At 36.5% G+C, this 16,164-nt stretch overlaps 1 pseudogene; it reads left to right on the top strand.

Moving 5' to 3' along the window:
* Positions 1-4,827: 4,827 nt before the first annotated feature.
* On the top strand, positions 4,828-13,382 carry LOC110295247 (annotated as a pseudogene).
* The last annotated feature ends 2,782 nt before the right edge of the window (positions 13,383-16,164 follow it).

Raw genomic sequence — 16,164 nt, 5'->3', positions numbered from 1 at the left:
ACAACATACCCAAACTTATGGGACACACTGAAAGCATTTCTAAGAGCCATCACTGGAAAGAGAGGCCCATTGGACTTGCCAACTTTATATGCCCCAGTACAGGGGAATGCCAGGGCCAAGGGGTGGGGATGGGTGGATGGGGGACTGGGGGGGAGTGTATTGGGAACTTTTTGGATAGCATTGGAAATGTAATTGAGGAAATTACCTAATTTAAAAAAAAAACAAAAACAAACAAACAAAAAACAAGTTAATGCCATTTGAAAGGAGGGAACCTTAGCACATAAAATGCTTAAAACATTTTCTTGTTTTATGAATACTGTAGAAAACCCCATCTCACTGTGACTGTTGGCATTCCTAGAATGGTGGTACTAGATGTAAGAGAGAACAAATTGAGCCATCAGGATAAGACCATGATTGTTCCTCTAAGGAACTTCAGATCCTACCTCCAAGATCCTCCCTAGAATTCCTGCCCTAACTTCCCCTCATTATGTAAGCAGAAAGAACACCCATGCTCTCCACATTTCTTTTAATAATGATTTTTCTCACAAAGAAACCTAAAAAGAACACACTTGAAGACATGTCCACTAGAGAATATCCAGGACACTAGTAATTGTGTATTATATACCTGAAGAGAACTGTTGTCAGATTTCTTCCTTTCCTGAACATTAGATCACCTCCTCCTTCTGGGAGGAAATATGGCAATTTGATGGTCATAACATAATGAATTATACATATTAAAATTTTTAAAAGACAACAAGGTCTAAGAAATGCTGATTCACCCATATCCTTGTTTGATTTTTTTACTGTTAAGTATGCTTAAGAAATACCAGCTTTATATCTCTGACTCTTCACAAACTCTAATATGTTGTATTCACAAAATGATACTTGGCTTTCCAGTTTCCCTCTTTTCCTGGAGCTGATCCTGTGCCACACTACTCCATACTCAAATACTGCCAGAAGAGAGTCAGAAGGAGTACCAACACACCTATAAACACAGGTAAGACCACTGCTTCTGTTCAAATTCCTGGCCCAAGAAGGACCCTCCCAGAGCCAGCAGGACACAGGAACCAAGGAACAGCCAGGCACAGGATCCTTCAGGTTTCTGTGTCCACCCTGAAGCTGACCTTGTGCCAAAGCTCTCCATACCCAAATTCCTCCTGGAGAGAACTGGTCTCCCAGAAGTACTGACACACAAGCTTGCAGGGGGACAAGCCATTATCAGAGACAGCAAGAACAGATAACACCAGAGATAACCAGATGTGGAGAGGCAAGAACAAGACTATAAGCAACAGAGACCAAGGCTACTTGGCATCATCAGACCCCAATTCCCAACACAGCAAGTCCTGGATACACCATCACACCAGAAAAATCAAGATTCAGATCTAAAAGCATTTCTCATGATGATGATAGAGGACTTGAAGAAGGGCATAAATAACTCACTTAAAGAACTAAAGGAGAACACAGGTAAACAAGCAGAAGCCCTTAAAGAAAACACAAAAATCCCTTGAGGAATTACAGGAAAACACAACCAAATAAATACAGTGATTGAACAAAACCATCATGGATCTAAAAATGGAAATAGAAACAATAAATAAATCACAAAGAGAGACAGTCCTGGAGATAGAAAAGCTAGGAAAGAGATTAGGAATCACAGAAGCAAGAATCACCAGCAGAATACAAAATATAGAAGAATCTCAGGTGCAGAATATTGCATAGAAAACAATGACACAACAATCGAAGAAAACGCAAAATGAAAAAAGCTCCTACCCTAAAACATCCAGAAAATCCAAGACACAATGAAAAGAAAAAGCCTAAGAATGATATATATAAAAGAGAGAGAACGTTCTTAACTTAAAGGGCCAGTAAATATCTTCAACAAAATTACAGAGGAAAACTTCCTTAACCTAAAGAAAGAAGTACACATAAATATAAGAGTACCCTACAGAACTCCAAAGAGATTGGACTAGTAAAGAAATTCCTCCCATGACATAATAGTCAAAACAACAAATTCAATTCTCAAATTCATTTGGAATAACAAAAAAACCAGGAAAGCAAAAACTATTCTCAACAATAAAAGAACTTCTGGGGGAATCACCATCCCTAACCTCAAGCTGTACTACAGAGCAATAGTGATAACAACTGCATGGTATTGGTACAGTGACAGACAGATAGATCAATACAATAGAACTGAAGACCCAGAAATGAACCCACACAGCTATGTTCATGGGATCTTTACCAAAGGAGCTAAAACTATCCAGTGGAAAAAGGACAGCATTTTCAACAAATGGTGCTGGTTCAACTGGAGGTCAACATGTAGAAGAATGGAAATTGATCCATTCTTCTCTTCCTGTACAAAGTACAAGTCCTAGTGGATCAAGGACCTCCACATAAGACCAGATACAGTGAGTTTAATAGAAGAGAAAGAGGGGGAAAGTCTCAACTCATAAGCACAGGGGAAATTTTCCTGGACAGAACACCAATAACTTATACTCTAAGATCAAAAATCAATGAACAACTGGGACCTCATAAAATTGCAAAGCTTCTGTAAGGCAAAGGACACTGTCAATAGGACAAAATAGCAAGCAACAGTTGGGAAAAGATCTTACCAATCTCATATCCAATAGAGGGCTAATAGACAATATATACAAAGAACTCAAGAAGTCAGACTCCAGAAAACCAAATAACCCTATTTTAAAATGGGGAACAGAGCTGAACAGAGTATTCTCAAATGAGGAAACTCGAATGGCTGAGAAGCACCTAAAGAAATGTTCAACACCCTTAGTCATCAGGGAAATGCTAATCAAAACAACCCTGAGATTCTACCTCATACCAATCAGAATGACTAAAATCAAAAATTCAGGTGACAGGAGATGCTGGCAAGGATATGGAGAAAGAGAAACACCCCTCCATTGCTGGTGGGATTGCAAGCTGGTACAATCACTCCGGAAATCAGTCTGGTGGTTCCTCAGAAAATTGGACATAGTAACACCTGAGCACACACCTATACCACTCCTGGGGATATACCCAGAAAATGCTCTAACAGGCAATAAGGACACATGTTCCACTATGTTCATAACAGCCTTATTTATAATAGCCAGAAGCTGGAAACAACCCAGATCTCCCTCAACAGAGGAATGGATACAGAATATGTTGGCCAATCCTGCTCAGTCAATTAACAGGTTCTCCAGCACAGAAGATTAGAAGGAAAAAAGGCAATTAGACAACCTTGTAGCATGACCCCAGTCAATTCTGAGACTGAAGGTAAATTTAATTTTCCCAATCTCATTTATATCATTTTAATTACATGCAAGCATTAGGGTTAGCAGTACAATAAGGAACTAGCAAGACAATAAGCAAAGTCCCATGATTATTCCTGTGACAGTTGTTTCCAAGGGCTTGTCAGAATGACCAAAATACCTTAACCCACTTCCTTATCAAGCCCAAAATTCTGCTTGAAGCCTACTTCTTTTGTTCCAGTCTAAGATTAAAATTTAGGTGACAGCAGATGCTGGCGAGGGTGTGGAGAAAAAGGAACACTCCTCCATTGCTGGTGGGATTGCAAGCTTGTACAACCACTCTGGAAATCAGTCTGGTGGTTCCTCAGAAAATTGGACATAGTACTACTGGAAGATCCAGCAATACCTCTCCTGAGCATATACCCAGAAGATGTTCCAACTGATAAGAAGGACACATGCTCCACTGTGTTCATAGCAGCCTTATTTATAATAGCAAGAAGCTGGAAAGAACCCAGATGTCCCTCAACAGAGGAATGGATACAGAAAATGTGGTACATTTATACAACGGAGTACTACTCAGCTATTAAAAACAATGAATTTATGAAATTCCTAGGTAAATGGATAGATCTGAAGGGTATCATCCTGAGTGATGTAACCCAATCACAAAAGAACTCACATGATATGTACTCACTGATGAGTGAATATTAGCCCAGAAACTTAGAATACCCAAGATACAATTTGTAAAACACATGAAACTCAAGAAGAATGAAGACTAAAGTGTGAACACTTCGCCTCTTCTTAGAATTGGGAACAAAACACTCATGGAAGGAGTTACAGAGACAAAGTTTGGAGCTGAGACAGAAGGATGGACCATCTAGAGACTGCCACATCCGGGGATGCATCCAATAATCAGCCTCCAAACACAGACAACATTGCAATATTTTGCTGAAAGAATCCTGATATAGTGGTCTCTTGTGAGGCTATGCCAGTGCCTGTCAAACACAGAAGTAGATGCTCACAGTCAGCTATTGGATGGAACACAGGGCCCCCAATGGAGGATCTAGAGAAAGTACCCAAGGAGGTAAAGGCGTCTGCAACACTATAGGTGGAACAACAATATGAACTAACCAGTATCCCCAGAGCTTGTGTCTCTAGATGCATATGTAGCAGAAGATGGCCTAGTTGGCCATCATTGGGAAGATAGGCCCCTTTGGTCTTGCAAACTTTATATGCCCCAGTACAAGGGAACACCAGGGCCAAGAAGTGGGAGTGGGTGGGTAGGGGAGCCAGGGGAGAGGATATAGGTGACTTTCAGGATAGCATTTCAAATGTAAATGAAGAAAATACCTAATAAAAAATTGGAAAAAAAAAAGAAGTGAATCAATTGTAGTGCAATATTACCAAGGACAATAAAAAAAAAAGACAAACTTTGTTAACCTTGAGTTCATGGTCCATGTGTGTATTTACATAGGACATTACACCATCAGACTTATCTAGTCAGTGATGTGGTTAGAAGTTATATGTTAACTTCTTGGTTGACAGAATTTACATAAAAGCAGAAAAAATTGTAAAGAATGACAAATATCAAAAGCATTCTCTTTCAGCAAGATGTCTATGAAACAGGCTTCAGTTTTTCTTTTGATACAGCTCATATGCTATATTAGACCTGGAGCCTGTGGGAAAGTGCTGGTATGGCCCACAGAATACAGCCATTGGATAAATATGAAAATAATTCTGTATGAACTTGTCCAGAGAGGTCATGAAGCACCGTTCTCGTATCTTCTGCTTCCATCCTCATTGGGCCGATCAATTAATCTTCTATTAATTTTGAAATTTATTCTGTACCTTTGAGTAAAGATGATCTTGAATATGCTTTTGGAAAATGGGTAGGAGACTGGACATATGAAATTAAAAAACATTCATTTTGGACATCTTATTCAAAACTGCAAAAAAATCTCCAGTGAATATTCAGACATGACTGAACGTTTCTACAAAGCAATAGTTGGAACAAGAGTCTCATGGAAAAACTCCAAGGATCTAAGTTTGATGTCGTTCTAGCAGATGTCTTGGTTCCATGTGGTGAGCTGCTAGCAGAACTGCTTAAGACACCTTTAGTGTACAGTCTCCGCTTCTGTCCTGGATACAGATATGAAAAGTACAGTGGGGGCCTTCCACTCCCCCCTTCCTATGTGCCTGTGGTTCTGTCAGAATTAAGTGACCACATGACATTTGCAGAAAGGGTGAAGAATATGTTGCAGGTGTTGTATTTTGACTTTTGGTTTCAAACATTTAATGAGAAATCCTGGAGTCAGTTTTACAGTGATGTTCTAGGTAAGCTGTGCCTTTCATTGTTACTGTGAAATCCTGACTTGATGTTTCTTTGAATGAGAATGTGTATAGATGAATATAAAGGCAGAGAAAGAGATTCTTAATTGTGAGCTGATAGAGTAAAAATAGAAGAGAATTAAATAGCCTCTTAACAAGGCAAAATACTGCAGAGTAATTATACAGAACACTCCAGAAATTACTAACCATGCAAAATTAGACAAGGAAGATTTCTCTTGGTAATCATTTGATCTGCTCTACATTGTCTAAGTATAAGAAACTCCAGGTTTCATTGAGTGCTTTAATATCTGTAAATGAGAACACTACAGAATCATAATTCATTACCACAACTATTTGTGTAGCACTGAAGAAAACATATTTCCTTATGAAATTTACTCACTTATAAATTAAAACATTTATGAAGAATATCAGGAAAGCTTATTCACAATTAAATTGTATCACTAGAACCAGAAACAGTCAAGGCAACTTGATTTTCTTAGAATTTGAAATGGATCATATCTATAAAACTTAATCTTAGAGCCTTAATTCTTGATATGAAATGCACGTGTTTTTATCATTTTTAAATACCTATTCATTAAGTAAAATATTACCTAATTTATTAGGAGAAACAGTTTAAATGTTAACTACTTATAGAAATACCCAGCTGTAACTTTGAAATATACAACTAAGTTAGTAATACTAGTCTCCTGTAACAGACATAGTGCAGCAGGGATAAAAGAAACTTAGTCATTCCTTACCGATTATCACAGTGCATTTCAAGAATCAGAAACCAAGAGCATAGCTACTAAAATGTGTAAAATAGACTAAATATTCTACAAAGGCTGTGTTTCTAAGCATTTTCAAGCATCTTTGCAAGAGGCAAAATATTTCAAATTTATTGGTGCAACGTTGGAAATCAATGTAATTTTCAAATAATATTTGTGTTAATAGAATTATATCATAAATCATAATTGGAGCATTTTAAATTGCTTGTCTACATGACCTCAACTCACTTGCAGAAATCACACACTTTATTCCAGGCAAGCTCCTTTCACCATAGAGTATTTGTTTGTTTGGGGGGTGCAGGGAGACCCACAACATTAACTGAGATGATGGGGAAGGCAGACATATGGCTCATTCGAACCTTCTGGGACTTGGAATTTCCTCACCCTTTCTTGCCTAATTTTGACTTTGTTGGAAGGACTCCATTGCAAACCAGCCAAACCACTGCCTAAGGTAACTCTACATTGTTTCCCTTGATAAACTGTCTTTTCTTTTTCATGGAAACAATTCTTCACCACTATTTCCAGATGTTTGGTTTTATGAGACATATATCAAGTGGATTAGAACTCTCTGACAATTAACATATACATTATTTCCTTACATCTCTGAATCTCCTTACTCTTAAGCAAAGTATTAAATCATTTTAGAATGTGGTCAGTGATTGAAAGGTGTTTAGGTAACTCATAAAAGAGAATTTATATTCTCTTCAAGAACATATAGTAAATGCCAGAGACATGTTAAACAGCTAAAGAAATAAAGAATCAATATCTTCACTAAATAGAAATTATATTCTACTTGGAAATATTATAGTAATGAAGAGCTGTTATATACACTGTGATAAACATTATATATTGTGCTATATTAGATAAACAGATAGGTTGAACATATATCTAACAGAGATCAGAGGTAATGTCCTAGAATCCTTGTGAAGTTAAAATGACCTGGCCAATGTACGGGATTAGATTAATAAATGAAAAGAAAAGAGATAGAAAAACAGAAAACTGAAAGAACCATTGAAAGAACTACAGACTTAGATAAGCAGGACGATGACATGGCAGGCAGGCTGTTTTGGACAGCTTCATGTATGCATGTTCCACACATGGCTCTCTTTTAACCTTTCCACTTCCTTTTAGTCTTTCTACACTTAGGTTCTGCAGGGATTTTGTTTTTGTCTTTGTAGTTTCCACATACAAAAGAAAACAACACTTATCTTTCTGTTTCTGACTTATTGATTAATCTCCTGTTCTCTAAACTATAGCTATTTTCCTAAATTATTTAATAATAATAATATTTTTCTATCTGAGTAAAACACAATTCTGTATGTTTACCAACACTTTGATACACACTGATCAGTTGAAGAATATCTAAGCTAATTCTCTATAGGGGGAATTTTGAATAGTGATGTAATAAACATTATTATGTAGATTTTTTCACTTGCAATTATTTCCCTCAGATATCACCAAAGAGTGGCATAGGTTAACTGTATGTAACATATTAATGTTATTTATATGAACAAGCTTATTTATGTATTTTATCTCATTTTATATTTCCAAATATGATAAATGCATAAATGTTCAATATCCATATTATCTGAAGGAGCATTTTTATATTAGATAAATTTTTGTGACATTTGTGATAAGTGGATTATGATGGAATATTGATATATTTTGAATTGATTTTTTCTAATAGCTGAAATTATTGAAAGATTTTTCAGATAATTATAAGCTATTTGCATCTGAGGGAACAACTACTTTGGATCATTTGCCTAAGTTAATTGAATTCTTATATCTTGTGATGTTAGAGGTTTTTCTTAAATTAGTACACTCTCTTAAAAATTTACAAATATTACACAACTCTTTAGAGAGTCTCTTCATTTTGATAAAATTTTTGTTCTTCATAAGCTTTTGCTATAAGGTACTCCTATTTTTCAATTCCCAAGTTACTCCCAAGGCTACTGTGGTTATTTTCAGTACATTACTGCATTTTATTCTATGTCATGGAGTTTTCTCTTCTTTTTTTTTTCCTTTTTTTTTTTAATGCAGTAGAAACACATTACTTTTATTTAGAATGTACTAAAGATAATTTCTTTTTTTCAAGGTGAGAATACATAATTTTTTCAATTAATTTATTTATTTATGCCCCAGATGTTGCCTACATCGTGGTCCCCCTCTAAAGTTCTTCTCTATCTCTCATCTCCGTCTCTCGCTCCTTCCCTACCTTTCTTCTTTTTTACGTCCTCCTTGGCTGCTCTTCCCTCTCATTTCTCTCAAAGAAATCACAAAAAAAGAAAATCAAAGAAATGAACTTAAAAACAATAAGACCAAAAATATTTGAGCAAAACAAAAGGAAAGAAAAAGCACACAAAAGAATTAATATAAATAAATAAATAAATAAATAAATAAATAAATAAATAAAAGCATGGCATTCCTGGGCTTGGGGCCTAACTGGTGTATGATTGGTTTACCCAGTCACTCTCTACTGGGGGGAAGCTGATTTTCCCCTTTGTTTACAGATATCACTTGCAAATAGCTTCTTAGTTAGAAGTGGAAGTCCATGAACATTTTCTACTCTGTGCGCTGGAACTTCATCTGCCTTGAACCTGGGCAGGTCTTAGACATGCTGCTACAGTCTCTGTGAGTTTATATGAGCATCATTCTTATTATACCTGGTAGACCCTGGGATGTCATTCATCCCCTCTGGATCTTATAAACTTTCTCCCTCCTCTTCATGTTGTTTTGAAAATACCTTCTAATGAAACTCTAAATTTCAATAACTCTACTGACAATAATGTTTTTAATAATTTTTATTGGGTATTTTTCTCAATTACATTTCCAATGCTATCCCAAAAGTCCCCCATACCCTCCCACCCACTCCCCTACCCACCCACTCCCACTTTTTGGCCCTGGCATTCCCCTGTACTGGGGCATATAAAGTTTGCAAGTCCAATGGGCCTCTCTTTCCAGTGATGGCCGACTAGGCCATCTTTTGATACATATGCAGCTAGAGTCAAGAGCTCTGGGGAACTGGTAAGTTCATAACGTTGTTCCACCTATACGGTTGCAGATCCCTTTAGCTCCTTGGGTACTTTCTCTAGCTCCTCCACTGGGGGCCCTGTGATCCATCCAGACGTCTTTTGATGTTTGTAAACTACATTTACTCTATTACTTGATACTGATATCGCCTATTGTGGAGATTTTTTTTTTATTTTACAAAACACAAAGCATACAGAAAGTAAAGACTGACAGTTATTATTCCAGTTTGTGAAACTTTCTTGTACTTTAGAACTCAGTTTGATACTAGACATGAAATGTATTCAGGACAATTCAAAGCATATTTTCAATTTTCCTATTGACAATTATTTCTTTTTTTTGTTTTTTCTTTTTTTGAGACAATTTTTCATGGACAGTCCTTAATAAACTTTATCTGAACTGAAGTATAGTTGCTAGTAAGAAAGAAATTATTTTTAGAAATGGGAAATTATATCATGATATATTATGAATCAAAATAAACCTAATTATAATGAATAGCTGAAAGAACACAAAAATATAGGTAAAACTAAGTGGCTAAGATTTTAAAAGATGTAATATTGAGATTATATATAACATTTACATATATCCTATGTATAGGGTTATATATGAAATATACATAATCATAAACTATTACTAATTTAACACTTTTCCCAATAAGGATTATAACTCTCTAAAAATGTCATGTATACAAGAATTTGTCATTAATTATCAGATATATAAAAATAGTATAATTAAATGTCATGCTCAAGTTATTAGGAAGCCATGTATAGAAAATGTATTATTTATTTCAGTCTTTTAATATCTCTTACTAGTTTAGATTTCCCTTCTCTTAAATTTTATAGTCCATCATCTGAATAATGTTCAACTGAGTAATCTCAATTCTCTAGAATCAAAATATGCCAAAGCCTTGGATTTCTTTAATTAAATAAGGTAATGTCTGTGTGTAACAGGTTCTGTGGAGATTTGATGGTAAGAAACCAGACACCTTAGGATCCAATACTCGGCTCTACAAGTGGATCCCCCAGAATGACCTTCTTGGTAAGGCAAAGTTCCACTACAGGTTTGGGGCTATAGTAATATACTTATTTGAGAACAGCCTCCTTCTGAGTCTTCATATTTCCCCTCTCTTTAATATTATGATCAATAATTATGTAAAACTTCTTCTCACTGCAGGTCATCCAAAAACCAAAGCTTTTATAGCTCATGGTGGAACCAATGGCATCTATGAGGCGATCTACCATGGCATTCCTATTGTTGGTATTCCCTTGTTTGGGGACCAACATGATAATATTAATCACATAGTAGCCAAGGGAGCAGCTGTTAGAGTGGACTTCAACACAATGTCAACTACAGACCTTCTCACTGCCTTGAAGATTGTCATTAATGACCCTTCGTGAGTCTATTTGTTGTTTGTTTCCTTGTGTGAAGTTGTTTTTTTAAGGTTTTTCTTCTTTTCTTTTTTGTTTTGTACTATGTAACCACAAGACCAGCCATGAACTGATATAGGTCTGCCTGCTTCTGCCTCCTGAGTGCTGGAATTGAAAATATGTGCATTCACGCTTGGTGGTGAATAACTATTCCTTTAAAATTATTGATAGATGCACAACATCAGATTGATTTTTATCCTATTTGAAGGAGAACAATTTTGAATAACTTTGTGATATTGCATGTCATAAATATGTGCTTATTTTAACAACAAAGTTACCCTGAATTTAAATTTCAATGAATGAGACATGATAAGTCTTAAAGTATTCTATATACATAAATAATATCACAAATATATATCTATTGGTAACAAGGTCACTATTTCAAAATATAATAGAATGTACATAGTAATCACAAACCATAATATTAATGAAAGATTAAACATTTACCCATATTTTCTGAAGTTATAAAACTTTTGGTAAAACTTTGATTTCTATAATGATATGTGATATTGCATAACCAGTACTGAAGAAATGAGAGACAGTATTAAATTATTACCATACCCAGAGAACACTGTTGGTAGTTTCAAGGTTTTCCAATAGACAAATGTACCTAATGAGAATATCCAGAGGCAAAATAACAGAAAGTGCACCTGGTTCTTCCATACACAGTCTCCTAGTCCAGGAACAGATTTGCATTGCTTTCCATCCAGTCAGAAGTCTGCTGTAAATTCTGTTCAAGGAAGAATGATGACTTAACAAGTGTTTTCAAAACATGAATCTGATTATAAAAAGAAATTAAGAAACAGAGATAGAAGAGAAGAGGAGAAACCAAAACTAGAGAGGAGATATCCAGCATGACATATGACCCTGTAGAGTTTAAAAGAATTCAGTCTCCACTACTTGTTCTTAAATCTTACACACACACACTCACACATACACACTTTCTCTTGCCAATGTTTGAAATGTTGCTCAACTTCAAAATTCAAATTAAAAGTAAGTATTCTATGGGGAATAAAGCAAAAATAAGCCAACATGTGTAACTCAGGTACAGGTAGACACTGGTAAGCTCATTAGTTGGAGGTAAATACAGGACTTCATTAAGTACTTCAAGACCAGTGTCAACTAGTCTTGTTGACACCACCAAGTTCAGAAAAAAAAAACTGTACTAAACAAGACTGTTTCACTGACTTCCCTGTCACTCAACTGTCCTCCCTATCACCTCATAAAACATAGTACGGGAAGTTTATGCCATTCATTTTGGGTCTCTTGTGGGACTTTTCCCCAAACCAATAAATGTTAGGTAAGTCGGCAAATTAGCTCCTCTTTCATTTTAGTTGTATGCATTGTCCTTTCAGCTATAAAGAGAATGCCATGAGATTATCCAGAATCCACCATGACCAGCCAATGAAGCCCTTGGACCGAGCTGTCTTCTGGATCGAGTATGTCATGCGCAATAAAGGAGCCAAGCACCTTCGTCCAGCTCTGCATGACCTTACCTGGTTCCAGTACCACTCTCTGGATGTGATTGGGTTCCTATTGGTCTGTGTGGTAGCTGTGGTATTCATAATCACAAAATGTTGCCTCTTTTGTTGCCATAAGACTGCTAACATGGGAAAGAAGAAAAAAGAGTAGCTTCATGAAGGCTGAAGCAGAGAGTCCTGAGAGATGAGCTTCTGCCAGCTGCTTCCAGCAGGAACCTGTTGTCAGTCCCAGGTGTCTTCTCTCTGAAACAAGACAGGGTCAGGACTTCATTAAAGATGGCTCTCATAGATGCACTATATGTTGAAGGCATGCAAAGATTTATGCAAGATATACACTCAGGGCTCTAGAAGCAAAATTGTGTGTTCAGTTTAGAATGTTTTAATGTAACTGAGGAACTATACCCAACAACAATCACTGAGGTTACTGTAGTTCACAAAAAATTGCATAAGCATAAAGCCTTTGAAAAACCTCTCTAAGTATTAGTTAATTTTTTATGCTCTGTCTTCATTTAATGGACTTATTTTTCTTCCCTTCCTTTTTACTTCTCTTTCATCTTTTTTGTATTGCTCATAAATAATAGCGTTCAGGTACGGAACTTTTGAAATAGACTCACTTTTCCACCAATATAAGGAAAGCCATTGTTTCTGGTTATTTTTGGGTACAGCAAACTTCCAACAAATATTCCCTAAAGGGCCTGTGGTGGAGGCTACCCTCCTTCAATCAGAAGCCTTTTTCAAACAGTAATTTTCAAGCATTTATTCTTACTGCTCCTGACATAAATTCCAGTACTTGGGAGTTCTTAGGCTTGGCAAGATTATTAATTTACTTTCCTTCTTATCTCTTACTCACAACTGACCTAAACACTGTCATTCTCATTCTGCCTTTTGAAGTGGATTTAAGTTGCCAAATGTTCCATTCTCTCTCACTTTGAAAGTACACATCCAAGAGAAGATCATCTTTTTAAGTCATACCATCACCTAGCTCATGTTATATTTCGTATCTGAAATATCCCCCACAGACACACAATGTACTTTGCTGATTTTGTTTAATTCATTCATACAGAATTTCTTACCTTGATTCAATAAAATGTTAAAATCTTTCCTTATGATCACCTTTCTGCTTCCCACTGGCCTCATCCAATATGATTATAAGATACTTTGTGTCCTGTTATTTAAGTCCAGCTAGAAAATGTTTGTAATCCACCTGGGTTAGATTCAGTTGCTAACTTGACAAATCTTGAGTCATCTGAGAGGAAAGTCTGGCCTGTGGTCAAGTTTCCTGGAATAATTTAAATAATGTGGAGTGGAGAAGGCAGGGGTTGCTGGGTCGGGGTTTTGGGGTGAGGGGTGGCTTGGCATGCTGTGGACAGGATCATCCCTAGTAGATGGGTCCTGGATTGAACAAGAAAGCTAAATAAGGATTTGGCTCAGAGTCACCTGACAAAGAGGAGCTCTCCCCAACAACAATTATTGAGCTGAACTGTGGTTCACAAACTTTGCATAGGCATAAAGCCTTTGCAAAACACGTCTATCACTTACCTTTACAAATGCCAGGCCTGCTCTGACTTCATTTGGTGGACTGTTTTTCTCCCTTACTTGCTTTTTTTTTCCTTTTACTACTCATAAATAATAATGTTCATATGTCACACTTTTGAAATAGACTCACTTTTCCATCTGTATAAGGAAAGTCATTGTTTCTGGTTATTTTACGGAACTCAGACCTCACTCAATTCCAACTTTATATGCCAGTTATAACAGTTACTGCTCTTATGTAGCCAACGTATTTCATTTCTGTTCATGTTGGTAAAAATCCCAGATTCCTGTACATCAGAAATAAAACACCAAATGACATAGTGAGTGGTTAGAACCCTCATTTGCCCCTTCACTGACAGCTTATATCTCACTATATTAAGTTTCTCCTGGAAAGATACCATGCCTTAGTCATCTTTATTATTTCACTCCTTAAAGCAATGTTATACTTGGGGAACTTTTTTTTAATGAACCCATAAATCTAGTTCTATAATCCTGGTGTGCATTTTGAGCTGTTCATGGGTAGGATACAATTCTCAATATAAAATCAGATCTGTTCTAATCTGATATCCTAGCTAATTCAGACATAGCGTGATAGTGCTATTCTAGAAACTGGGAGAAAGATTCTAGACACAGTGTGATTTCTTCATGCTGACAAAATGCGTTTATTAAAAACAACAAACAAACAAACAAGTATTCTATCTCATGATCCTGAGTTGACATGATCACATGATGTAGATAACCTTTATGATGCCAAAATAAGAAAGAGAGCTGAAGCTGGCCAAGAGTTCTGTGGATTTAGAAACAGATTATGTCAAAATTCCAGGTACAGGACCTTGCTATAAAGGCAACACTGGCCAAACAAGAACTCTGCAATGAAAAGTCAACAGAATACTTTTTTCAAAGGGAGTAACTTAAGTTACAACAGAAGCAGGCTCTGGCTTTTACCAATACTTGGATATAAAACAATCCTGAGCTGAAACCAAAGTTCACCTTTTCTGAGATCAAATGGGCCTGCTGATGGGCCCTTTCCAAGGTTCACTTTAACCACCCACTTTCTGCCTTAATTAGTGTTTAATTCAAGGCTCCACTTATCTGGAATTTAAAGGCATATTGCCACTCATTTCCATACAGTAGTTTCTATTCTAAACAAATACCTTCATAAGAGATCCTAGTCCTCCAAGGCTCCTTGCACAGATTTACATTGGAGATACCAATTTTTAAATCTTATTAATGTTCTCACAACCTGTGTGTGTGTGTGTGTGTGTGTGTGTGTCTGTGTGTGTCTGTGTGTGTCTGTGTGTCTGTGTGTGTACTATATGCATGCTTGGTACGTAGAATATGGCACAGGATACCCTTGAACTGGGGTTATAGATGTCTATGAATCCTGGGAATCTAACTGAGTCCTATGGAAAGGCAGCCAGTGCTCTTGTCTGTTGACTGTTGAGTCAACACTCCAGACTCAGGGTTTGAAAGAAAACTTGTTTATTTAACTCTTTCTTTTCTTTCATTTGTACATCTTTGTGTTTGTTGACTTATATATTTGAAATAGAATCTCATTAGTGTTCTAGCTGTCATCAAACTCTCCCTGTAAGCCAGGCTAGCCTTGAACCCATAGAAATCTACTTGCATCTGCCTCCTGAGTGCTGGTATCAAAGATGAGTGCCATCTTATCTGGCTGACTTAAACTTCTTTTTTAAAATTTTTATGTAAAAAAATACAAATAAAATAAAACAGCAGCCAGGCACGGTGGCATATACCTTTAATCCCAGCACTCCAGAGGCAGAGATCTCTGAGTCCCAGGCCAGCCTGGCCTACCAAGGAAGTTCCAGGATAGCCAGAACTATACAGAAAATTCCTGCCTCAAAAACAATAAAAATAAAATAAATAATTGTATGTTATGTATGTACATATATGCACATGTATATATATATGAGTGACAAATTTTATATGTGTGTGTGTGTGTGTGTGTGTGTGTGTGTGTGTGCATGTGTGTGTATTTATATATTGAGTATTTTATATATAATATGTCTCTACACCACCTGTATCTCTGGTGCCCATGAGGTCTGAACTAGAGTGAACATACATGTAGGGAATTGAATTCCTATTCTCCGGAAATGCAGCCAGTGCTCTTACCCACTGAGTCCTCTCTTCAGCACTGAGTTGGGAAATTTGCATAATATAGTTTGATTATATTTAACTCTTCAGCCAACTTCTCCCAGATCCATCTCCATTCCCTAGGGACTGAACATTGTGTTCTTTTTTTCATATCAACCATGTTCAATGTTTACTACCCATATACCATGAATATGTGGCCTTGCACAAGAGTAGGATAGAGTTACTACAGGTAATA

The sequence above is a fragment of the Mus caroli genome, chromosome 5 (assembly GCF_900094665.2).
Source record: "Mus caroli chromosome 5, CAROLI_EIJ_v1.1, whole genome shotgun sequence".
NCBI lineage: Eukaryota > Metazoa > Chordata > Mammalia > Rodentia > Muridae > Mus > Mus caroli.
The sequence above is the reverse complement of the archived record's forward strand: the minus strand, read 5'-3'. Positions and strand labels throughout refer to the sequence as shown.